We start from the raw sequence: 11,910 nt of genomic DNA on the forward strand, positions 1-11,910 counted from the left end.
GATGTCCAGATTGCTTAATTGCTCCCTATCCTGGGCACGTTTGCCAAAATGTGGCTGTAATCCTGAACAGGACTCGGTTCATATTTATGCTCTCATTACGTAGCACCTGGTTTTATTGAGGAAAAGACTGGATTCCTTCGAAGACAAGGGGAGGTTGCTCCTGCTCTGAGCTGAGGAGAGCAGGGAGCAGGTATTTAGCTGGGGTGCTGGTTTGATAGGAAGGATAAACATTTCCAAATGGCCATAAATGCTGCGTGCAGGGTTTTTTTTCAGTCCCAGAAAGTCACTGCATTGTTGGACTAAAGCCAAACCCAAAGGAAGGGACCTCCCTGGAAAGTTACCATGTGTGTAGGAGGAGGTTTGTTTATAAACCATTTTTACTTGTGTTCTGTCTTGTAGAGTAATTTTGAATTTCCTTTACTCAAAAAGGTTTACATGTTCCTGCTTAAAACTGGCTTTTGAGATTTAAAACCCTTTTCGGTGTTTTGGGGTTGCTTGCAAGCAAAAGACCTGAGCAGAAAGCTGTCCAGAAGCTTTGGTTAATTTAAGGTTCTATTATAAACATGCATGCAGTAAGTCAAATAATCTTGTGTTGCGTCAGATTTTGGATATCTCATTAAATGTGCTTGTGCACTTTTCTTTCAGGGCACTCAGAGTTAGTTACAGCTGTGTAATAGCAGAATAGCTTTGGCCAAAAGCAAGGTTAAAAAACTTCTGCACTACAAATGTGTTTTATTGATAATTTCCCTCAAAATAACAAGTGTCTACACAGAAGGGGTAAAACTGAGCCTTCAAGTTCTCTTCATACAGAACTGGGTTCAGTGAGGTGTACAACAGCCAGTTTTCTTGAGTTAGTCTCAGCTCCTTACACAGTTAGGAATTATTGCTCTAGTTCTGTTGAATTCTCTGTCTTACCCTGTTTCCACTGTTAATATTGCATTTTGCTGTCTTGTGCATTACAGTTATTTCAGCAGTAAGACTACTTGCATGCCAGTGTGGCAGCTGTAAACAGGTATGATAGGCTTGAAATATGCCTGAATATCATTAATATGTTTTCATGAAGATTAGTGCTTACAGGAACACAGAATCATTTTAAGCCCTAGAAAATGTCTGCAGTGCTGCAAGGTTATTATTGCAAACTGTGCTGTTCCTTGGGACTCTCGTTGTTTGAAATATTTGCGATCTAAAGGTTGAATTCGTATCTTTTCATGCTCTCAGTTTCTATGCAGGCAATTGCACAAGATTACTTTTCAGTTCACTCCTATAAATTCCTAGATCAGTTTGTTTTCATTTGTTTTTGTATTTTTAAGGCGACCATAATTCAGTATTCACATATGTAATAGCAAATTTCACTTTTTAGTTCAATACTTGTCAGACTGAAAAAAATACTCTCCTGGAGGCGAGCAATCCAGCAAGCCCTGATGGTTTTTCAACATTTGTGTTACTGGGGAGTACCAAGTTCTTTTCCAGAGCACCTTTGAACTTGCTTGGTATTCAGAGTAGTTACAGCACTTACACTTGGGCACACTTTGGAATCTGTAGCTTGTCATTCAGTCCTTCCTAAAACTCAAAGGAAGTGCTGGACAATGCAGCAAAGAATGAAATAAAAGCATGATCAGTTGAGATTTTTTTTAAAATTAATTTTTAATAGCAAATAAAAATCACAAATGCATTGAAATAAACTAGCCTAGAAGTTGCAAAGAGTAAGTAATCCTTATTACTTATTATCGGGGGATTGGACTAGATGATCTTTTGAGGTCCCTTCCAATCCCTAACGTTCTGTGGTTCTTATGCTTGATGGCATGAAGGCATGACATGATTTCCCAGCTTTTCATGGTATAAGTGTATGTTTGGAGTGACATTAGGACAGGAACCACTGTCTGCACCAAGAACCCTATGTCATGACTGACTATTTTCAGCCTTGTTGAGTGAACTATTTTTATTGGTCTAGTTTGAGTTAGTACTATTCTATATATACCTTCATATATTTCTTAACTAGATGTGATTTATACATGTGGTTTTTTGGCATTGCTCAGTACTGTGTTCAGTTTTGATGGGGCATAATTAACACTGCCACCAACTCTTCAAGTCATTATCAATAAATTACTGCAAAATGTTATGGTTTTATTGAATTTTCCTAGAAAAATGTTTTTACTGTAGAAGTTGGCAATGCCTAATTCTAGTGCAGAAGAAGTATTTCTATCTGCTGGTTAGCCTATGGTCAGAATCCAGTTTCCTGATTCTGTATGTGGCATTAAAAAAGCAAGAATATTAGGCATTTGGATTTTTAAAAATGTAAACAGATTTGGTCATTTGATCAAACATGATGATAAAAGTATAAAAATGCTTTTTATCATTTCTCCTAAAAAACTTCCTTTCTAGTTTCTTACAGAGAAGTGAGAGAAGCAGGATGCTGTAATCACAGTTGTTATCATGAGGACAGAAACTATTATTGCTAAAATGTACTTAATGTTTAATGCTTGCTATCTTACTGGAAGGAGGCAATTATTTTGTGATATTTTGGAGGTATTACAGCTGAAGGATTTACTTAAACATCAACAGTTTTGGAATTGCTGCATGGGGAAGAAATCAAATTCCACATCCTTTCAAGGCAAGCTTCTTTCATATAATACTTCAGAGCTCTTCTGCTCCCTTGCTTGTTAAAGCATTCTCTCCCAGTGAATGGCTAGAAAAAAGCATTTTGAGTTAACTTTTAAAACCTTGGAACTCATCTTGGCCAGGAGGAAATATAATTGCTAAAAATTTAATGTTAAGATTTTCCAACTGAAAAAACAGCTGTTTAGTAATGAAAATACCACAATAGGCACTAAACAATAACTTCACTATGGGGTTTTTCAAAGCGCTCTTCAATATATGTGCATTATCTGTATCTAGAGTATATATTAACTTCACCCTTGGGTTGCTGAACATAATCGAATTAGAGAAGCCAGCCATGTGATGTATTTTTTACAATATGGCCAGCCAGTGAATAGTTCAACAGATAATTGACCACCTAGCCATGGGCTATGGTGGGTTCATATGAGAAGAAAAGATAATACAGCTTTTTGGGCTCAGAGAGCAAGAATCATTGAGAAGAAGCATATGTTGGGCAGCAGTCTGCCACTGTGTTCTGTGGAGTATAACAAAATAACATGAATGAATCATGGAAAAGCAATGGGTTTTGAACAAAGTTAGAAGAAACGAGGCAGAGTCATTAGAGTTTCTTCCATTCTGGCTGTCCCTTCCTTTTCAGCAGTACATGCACTTCCTATCGCTTCTCTTGGATCTTGTGTGAATGATTATCTCACATTAGTTCATCAAGCCTCTGTGGTTACAAATTACTCCTTGGACACCTGATATATCAAGCCAAAATTAAATGATAGCACAGAAAATACTGCTCATTCGTCCATATGTGAAGCCCGTAGGACATGGCTGTATGACAGACCTTGCACACACAAAACAAATACTGGCTTGCAGACAGCCAGAAACATCACCCGACCCATAAAAGCTCACCAAAATGCTTTGGAAACTATAGCTGTGTATCATAGCAAAAGCTGCTACATACAGACATGCTGCATGAATCAACAGTTGATGCAGGTGATGACAGGTAGCAAAACCAAGAAGCGATGTGTGCTCAATCCTCAGCACTTTCAAAACAGCAGCTGCTGCCAGCTGAATGGTTCCTCCCCAGCACCCACTCCTGGGCCAACGGTGCTGCCAGCACGATGCTCCATGAAGACACAAAACCCTGCTCAGCGGGCCTGCAGAAATGAGTGTAACTGCAGAAAGATGCTGTAGCATCTCACTGCATCACTTGGCGCAGACAAATAGCTAAAATTCAAGTGAAGAAAACAATCTTAGTTGTTATGTGAAGTGTAGTTTTTATTGGAGAAGTTGGGTTATAACACATAGCAGACTAGTGTTGTAAATTAAAAAAAAAAGTTTCTATGGTTTGTGTACATTTTTACCACATTACTTTTCACTCATTCCCACTCTTCATGAGTCAATTTGAGATGGTATAGTATGCTGCAAGGCTTAAAAACATTTTTTTTTACTTGGCAACTAGTGCTTCACGAATCAACCATCTGCTGCCATTAAATCTATCTAGTTCTAGCAATACTAATAATTTCCTACAGGGAATAAAGGTTGAAGATGAAGTAACAGAATTTTCCAAAGTAAGTCTTATTCTTTAGTACTTAAGATTGAAAATGTTGATTTATGGAAACTGCCAAGTATGTTTAAGAGAAATAATTTACATTTATTTTAATAAGGAATTGGTTAAAGTGTAGAAAATTTCACTTACATCTCGTTACATCATACTGTGTTTCAGGAGTGAAACAATCATTTAAAACTTAATAAGCAAAATTATATTTTGCTGTGCTGGGATTTCTTTCCCCTCATGAGTACAGTTTGATCCATGCATCTCTGTTTCCACAAGTCAGACTGGCAGTTTGTTGCCTGTTATCAAATTCCCTAAAGCACCTAAAAGAATTATCTTCTCCCTGGTTCTTCACACCCACAAGCCTCCAGCTCCCACCAGAGCTGGGACACCAGCTCCTGCAAGGTATCAGTTACTTCCAGCTGCCCCTAACTGATAGTGATTTCTGAAAAGAAGCTCGGAAAAAATCAGAGTTTTGCTCCCATTTGTTTCTCAGGGTCTGTAGCGTGCTTGTATCCTGCAGCAAAGGCAACTTAATTAGCTCCTCTTTTCAGCCACTTGCTTCTGATCCTGTGCAGCAGATCAGTGTTGTGACTTCCATACGTGCTCAGAAGTATCCAGGGGAACCTGGGGAAACAACTCGCTGAACCTGCTCCAAGTTTCCTGGCAGTCTGGAGTTGGGGCACCTCCCTGCAGAAGAACCTCCCCAGGGATACCTGGCTGTCCTGGGAGCACATGCTCCACCTCATTCCCTTGTGCTGGCAAATTCACTCATGGCACAGTGGCTGACGACTCCACCTCAAGCGTGGGGATGTTGGCTTTCCAGGACATGCCTTCTGCACTGTCTGGTGGACAGCATCTTGCTCAGGAACTGCAGAGCTCGGCTGTACCTGCTCTTCAGCCTAAGAAACAGGTACCCCTTGCGCCTGCATGTGAGAGAGGTGGCCTCAGCCCTCAGGCTGCGAGGGTTATGTGGGACAGGGCAGAGATCCTAGCTAGCTGTAGAAAAAGGACCAGTTAGTAGCCTAGGCTAGAAGATTTAGGGACCAAAAGGGCAGCAGGCAGGGCGGAGCCTGGTTGTTACCCAGGGCTGGAACATTCATCTGAAAGCAGAAGGCAAAGATCCTTATTTCTGCTTCCTGGGTTTTTATTCGCTTTCTGCTTCTGTGAGTTTCTTCTCAATATAAAGTGCAGATTTGAAGCAGCCTGGATGTGCTTGATGTGGGCCATGTACTCCAGGTTTCTGGGCTCGGTAAGCAGCTTTGCACTGCCTGTAGGCTGGCTCTGTGGGGCTTTCCCCATCGCCTGTCAGAGGTGCCTCCTCTCCTTGCCTGTAGAGGAAGCACAGGTGCCTGGGTTAGGCCTTCGGGATTTCCCAGCTTTGTCTGATTGAGTGTCACGTAGGTGGTTGCTCCCACCACAGGACCCACCTGACCTATTTTAAGTGTCTACCTTGGGGAAAGTTGCATCATACCCCAGGAGTGGCTGTTTCTCTCCATTGAGTATGAAGAAAACCTATAGATGTTGAGAAATAGATGAGATGACTCTCATCCTGCCACCTGCTTTCTAAGATGGGTGCCTGAAGTATATGGCCTTGATTTGCATTAATTGCTAATTTAATTTAGTCTGGGTTTAGATGAACTATGGCATCATAGTTCTCCACAGCATCTCTCTTGTTTATGCTGGCACCCCAGGATAGGTACGTGCCCTTGGTGAAGCCGGTGGCCTAGCAGCCAGCTCTGGCTGAGGAAATGCTACAGTTGGAAAGAATAATAGTATTAAAGGCTTCACTGTAAACAGCTTCTTATCACAAATGCTTTGAAACTCGTTCAGCAATGTTACCTAAATGGGAAGCTTATTGTATGGTGGTTTTGATCTTGTTACTTATTTTAGCTCTTGTCCTTTGAAACTTAGCTCAATTGTGCATTATGTGGAAATCAAAGTCTGAATAGTCTTTCAAGTTGGGGATTTTAAAAAACATGCATGGAGAATCCTTCTGTTGACTGACACTTCAGGAATGCAAAAAATAAAAGACATAATCCATATCTGGATAAAATTACGTATGGGTTTTTTTGAGTGGTGGCATTTGTATTAGTGTGCATATTAACTGAAATTTTGCTATGTGATGTTCATGTTCAGTCTGGGATTTGGAAGTAAAATTATTCTTTCTCACTTCTGTATACTCACTGTTAATGAGGAGCCTGTGGCAGAATTTAATCTCACGTGCATGATGTAAAAACCCAAATGGAGCCTGACTCTTGTTCAAAAAAGCAGGTGAACTCCATAGTGCTTAAAAACCAGAAAATGATTTAAAATTGTTTTTAAAGATGATTGCTGTAACTTGGAAACCAAAAAGTATGAAAAGGCTTATGAAATTTATGCTCTTACTGATGCTGTTCTGCCTGTGATTCCATATGACCTTGTGGCAATAGGTCCCAGCTGCCTTCTATCTATTCTGCATAGGTTTTGTATCCCAGAATCTGGGGCTGAGTATTCAAGAAGAAATCACTTTAACTTTGTCCTTTGCCAAAGGAAAGGATGCTTAGCTGAAATGGGCATGCACTTCTTTCCAGACTGAGATCACATTTTTGGGATATTGATGTAAATGCTTCATCAGGACACTCATCACTAACAAAATCAACCTGCAGCAAGAAACAAAGCTTCTGTCTCAGAAAGCTCAGGAGACCTCTCCTGTTCCTAACCATGAACCCTGGCTGTCGTTTGTCGTGAGGCTGTGTCACCAAGTGCGAGGCAAAATCTTGGCTTGGGCAATGCCACATGAAAGGAAAGAATAGCTTCTTGTCCCAAATGCAGCCACCAGCTAGAAGTCAATGACTTGGTCTGCAACTTTGGAGTACTGCTTAAAGGCAGGCTACTTCAGTACCGAGTATTTTTATTTTGGGATGATCTAATTCAAACTAAAATCCTTGTTTTTATAGATGGAGTTTGCAGTAGCACCACTGTGTCGGCGAGTCTCTGACCTAGGAAAATCTTACAGGCAGCTGAGGTCATTCAGGTGAGTTGCAGCCGCAGGAACCAGCAATCGGGAGTGTGACCAAACTGTATTTCAGAACAGATTTATTACCTGCTGTTAGCTCTGACTGAACTGAGAGCTTCTTTGGCAACACCCACCTGCAAATTAGAAATAGATTAAAGTTCTTTTAAATTTTATGCAGATTTAACTATGATTTAACAATCTTTGTCATGCAAATGTTGACCAAATTGTACTTTTTTGTGTTGCTTTCAGTGCAACTTCTGTATGACACTGAGTTCTGTAGTTACCTCAAGTGTTTTCAGTGAAATATAAAATCTACAGTCCTGTGTTGTTTAATTACAATAGGCAATTTCTGTAAGTTTTTACAAACTGAACCTGTGTTGAAAACCTAATATGCAGACTAGTGGAAGAAAATTATATTATTCTATCCTAACACAATATTACCACCAAATAGGCATTTTTCTAAGGCATAAGATAAGCTGTTTCCTCCTTTCACAAGTGTATTGTTGCATTTTTCCAGACCGCTGCTGTTCCAGACCAGTGAGCATATTGCCAGCAGCCCGGCTCTGGGAGAGGTTATTCCATTCAGCATTGTTCTTCAGTTCTTGTTTACAAGAGCACCACCAGAGTTAAAATCACCCTTCCAGGTAATGAGATCAACCTGTCTTTTCTTTTGAGATGTCCTAAGGAGGCATGAACCTTGTAGTTTGCCTTAGTCATTTTAGTTAAGTATTCAAGGACATTTCTTCTATGTTTTTTTGGCTTTTGTTTTTATTGTGGCAAAGTCGTTACAGTCACTGACTTCCTATTTTGCTTAGCTAACAGTAGAAAGATGATAACTTGGTTTTAAATAGCCTCTCAATTCTTTAATATTCTGTCATCTCATGGGAGAAATTGCAGGTCTTGTCCCAGACTGCAAATTGCCTGGATCCTGCTCATGTAAGATGCAGAAAATCTGGATTCAGACCCTGGTCAGAACTGGACAAACAGCTGATGTTGGAGATCACCTCTGAGCTCCCAGATACTGCGTTGGGCAGTTTCTGTCAATTGTCTCTGATTCCTTAACTCATTCTGCATCACTGCAGTATTAAGACAGCCTCATGTGGCCTTCATTTATGCCATCTTTGATTCTGAAATTCAGGTGTGTGTTTCCTTTTTCACATTTATGCATAATTGGTGTTTGTGTTTCTCTGTATCAGAGGGCTGAGTGGTCCATTGCCCGCTACTCCCAGTGGCTTGATGATCATCCATCTGAAAAAGACAGGCTTGCACTCATACGGTAAAAATCATGCTTCTTTCTTCTCTACATTTATTATAATGGAGCAGTAACTTACCTGTGCACCAGGACTGGTCTTGAAAAGTAAAAAAATGTGCTATAGGAGATGTATCATCAATATCATTGCCCTCTCTCCACTTATGGGATGTGTTGAAAAATGGGAGAATATATAAACTGAACACTCCTCTCCACCCCCTATACCTGAACTCTGCAGTTGTAAGGAGCACGTAATACTCTTGCAAAAGAAGGAACCTATGCACGAAGGTGTCTTAAATTAATACTGTGTTTTAGCAAAACTGCCTCTCTCAACTGTTAGAAAGGCAAGGCTGCAGCCATTCTGTCTGCTGTATCAGGAAAGGAGAAGCTTTGGAGGCTTTAACAATGAAAAAGTACGTAGGAATTTAGAAATGAAAGACCTTTGTTACACCCTTGTAATGTTATTCTTCAGGAAATCAGCCTGGGATCTTTAGGAAGTGATAATTACATCAGATTTTAAAAATCTTCCTAGGGTAGATGACTTAGTAGCTAAATGCTGTTTTGCATCTTAAAATGTTAAGTTATGAAAACTCTTGTTTTTAAAAACAAGCATATTTTTTAAAATACATTAGAGAGAACAGATGTGTTGTATGAACATGACAGAGCCAGCATGAGGATCCTCTGGATCCAAGGCTGGGGTGATCATTTGGCTCCTCTGCCCTAACTCTTCCAGCCACCTCTTGGTGTCTCAGTGTTTCCCACTCCAGTGGCAGGGGCTGTCACACAGAGCTGTGCCAGGCTCCATCTGGCCTGGGAGCCCGCTCTGGCCTTGCACGGCTGCGCAGGGATGTTGCCAACTTTTGCTGAAATCATAAAAGCTGGTTTTAAATTCCAGCCAACAGCAGCTGTGCTTGAGAAAATCTACCATTATCCGTCCACACTTTTAGAGCAGCCAAGAGGAGTCTGCTGTAAATACTTACAGTTCTTGAAGCTGATAGCACCATACAGTCCGGTGTAGTGCTTGGGCCAGTTAAGGAAATACTAGTTGTTCACCAGTAGATATTAGTAGGATTTCTTTCCAAAATACTAAAATGCAAACTGTGTCTCTTCGTATGTGTATTAATGGAGTGTTTTTTGAAAATCACACATGTTTTTAGTCTAGTTTGAGTACAAAATGAAGTTTTCTTGAATCTCAAGCCATGACACCTTGAATTACAGGGGACTGACTCATAGCTTCAGGGCTGATAGAGCTGTATATGGAACTTAGTTATGAATATTTTTATTGTCATTTCTGTCCTGTTAGTACTGGCAAAACTGACAATGTTGAATTTTAGATACATTAGGGAAAGCCAAGAATGCAAATCATTTGAAAACGGATGGGATTTTGTTCTCTTTGTTCTTTTTACACAAATTTGAAAATGCCATCCTTAAACTACAACACATTTTTGTCTTTGCTTGCAATTAAATTTCATCTGGGCTGATTCAGTTAATGAGCTTGCTGGTAGTCATGTTCAGACACTGATAAATTGCTCTGACCATGGACGTATCAAGGGACAAGGCATGAGACAAGACTTTTAGGCAGGAAGAGTGTCATCTGTTAGACCAAGTAGTGTAGCTGGAATCCTTCAGCTTTTCATTTCTGTCCTTTCATTGAATCATCTATTCATTTTGCATGAGATACCAGGATTAAAATATTTTAACTTTGTTATCCCAAGAATCTGCTGCTGCAAGATTCCTGAGTATTTGGGCACTTGAGCATTTCACAGTGAGACCGTGTTTTTTTTGCACTGCACTGTGGAGTGATTGGACATCTGTCCTCCCAGGCATCCTCAAAGATCTGCCCTTCCCAAAGGCCTCTTGGCACTCTAGTGGCTCTGCCCTACTCCTGGTGCACCAGAGCAAGGCAGTTTGTCACTGCCATGCTTGGCTGCTTCTGCATCTGTCCCCAGGCCCATCGCTTGTGGGCACCAGTCATGCAGCTTTGCTGAGCCACAGGAATGAACTGCACTGGGTTTGTCAAGCAGACTCTTCCCGTGGCTGGTTTGGTTTGGTGTGGTTTGGTTTGGTTGGCAGCTTGGGTAGCGCTGCACAACTGGGAGCTGGGGCTCAGTGACCGACACTTGATTGTGGTGAGTGGAGGGGATGTGAAGGGTTGGTTCTCCTTTGCAGACACGGGTCCCCTCTGTAGGCACTGCCGTGTGCATTCCCCTTTTTGCTGTCTCCTCCCATGCCTGTTAGCCATTTCTAAACAGGCTGGTTATCCATATGTAAGGCAGACAAGCAAACATCAGTCACTAATATGACGGCGTTTCACTCGTGTTTTCTTTACTATGCTGCTGGAACATTTCTGAGCCTGCTCTTCTTGTGTCTATACGAACCTAAGTTGAACTGCAGGCACCTTGCTCATTTGTCTGGAGTCTTATATCAGTAACCCTCTTTAGGATTTTTCTGCCTGTAGTTGTTCAGCTGTGCTAATTGAACCTTGGATGTTTTGAGCTTTCAGAACCCTGCGCTGACCTACATCAAGAAATTATCTTTATGTTTGCTGCAAGCTTGCAAATGGTAATTTTCTGCAGCTTCCCTTTGTAACAACTGTGCAATTACTCTAGGGACCTACTGCTTCGATATTCATTTACTTGTGTTTTCAGCATCCTTACAGCTTCTTATTAACACCAATTGCAGTACCGCTTCCACTCTGTAGATCTTAAATGCTTTGTAGGCCACATAGTGTTACTGTTATGAGTGAGTAGCATCCTGAGCATTTTTGTGTATTTCTTTCTGCTTGTATTCAGCATGAAGGGTGGGATTTACCTGGTCAGAGGTATATTAGCCAGACTCCCTTTATAGTCAACAGAGAGAAACCGGCACTGCTGGGGCTGATTCATCTCATCCTGAAGTAGGTACCTAAAATAGGTCAGTTGCGTTGTGTCCTGAAAGCTCCATTTTCTCTGCTCAGTGAAGGGAGCGTGGGCTGGGACACAGGAGCTCTCTCAGGCAGACAGCTGCCCTGCAGGCATTTAAAGTTAGGTGAGATGACCCTGCTGCAGGCCTCCTCCCAGCTCGAGGAGTGTGTTGAAAGGAGTGCTTCTTTAAGCAGCCAGGGCACTTTTTTCTTTCTTTTTAAATTAAGTTTGAAGAACTCAACTTTTCTTCCATAAAAGAAACCTTCCTGTTAGATGTGGCAGGATTTGAGCCAGCTCTGGGGTGGTTCATCCACCCAAGGGCCGAATTCTTACATTTGGCCATTTGAGTGTGGGTAACTTTCCTTATTCAAGCTCACTGTGGCTGGAGCAGAGGTGAAAGCCGGGCCCAGTGAAGGGTTTGTTTTCCTTATGAGCTATGTCCTGAGCCAGAGAGCAGCTGTGACCACTGACCTACCAGGGGGCAGGGACAGATGCCAGATTGGGGACCACCATGAAAGCCCCATCTGCACCTTGGGTTCAGTCTCTGCAGGTGCAGCAGCCTTGCCGCAAGCAGCAGAGCCGTGCTGCGTCACCGCCCTGC

Source organism: Mesitornis unicolor, unplaced genomic scaffold (genome assembly GCF_000695765.1).
Source record: "Mesitornis unicolor isolate BGI_N332 unplaced genomic scaffold, ASM69576v1 scaffold7010, whole genome shotgun sequence".
Lineage (NCBI taxonomy): Eukaryota > Metazoa > Chordata > Aves > Mesitornithiformes > Mesitornithidae > Mesitornis > Mesitornis unicolor.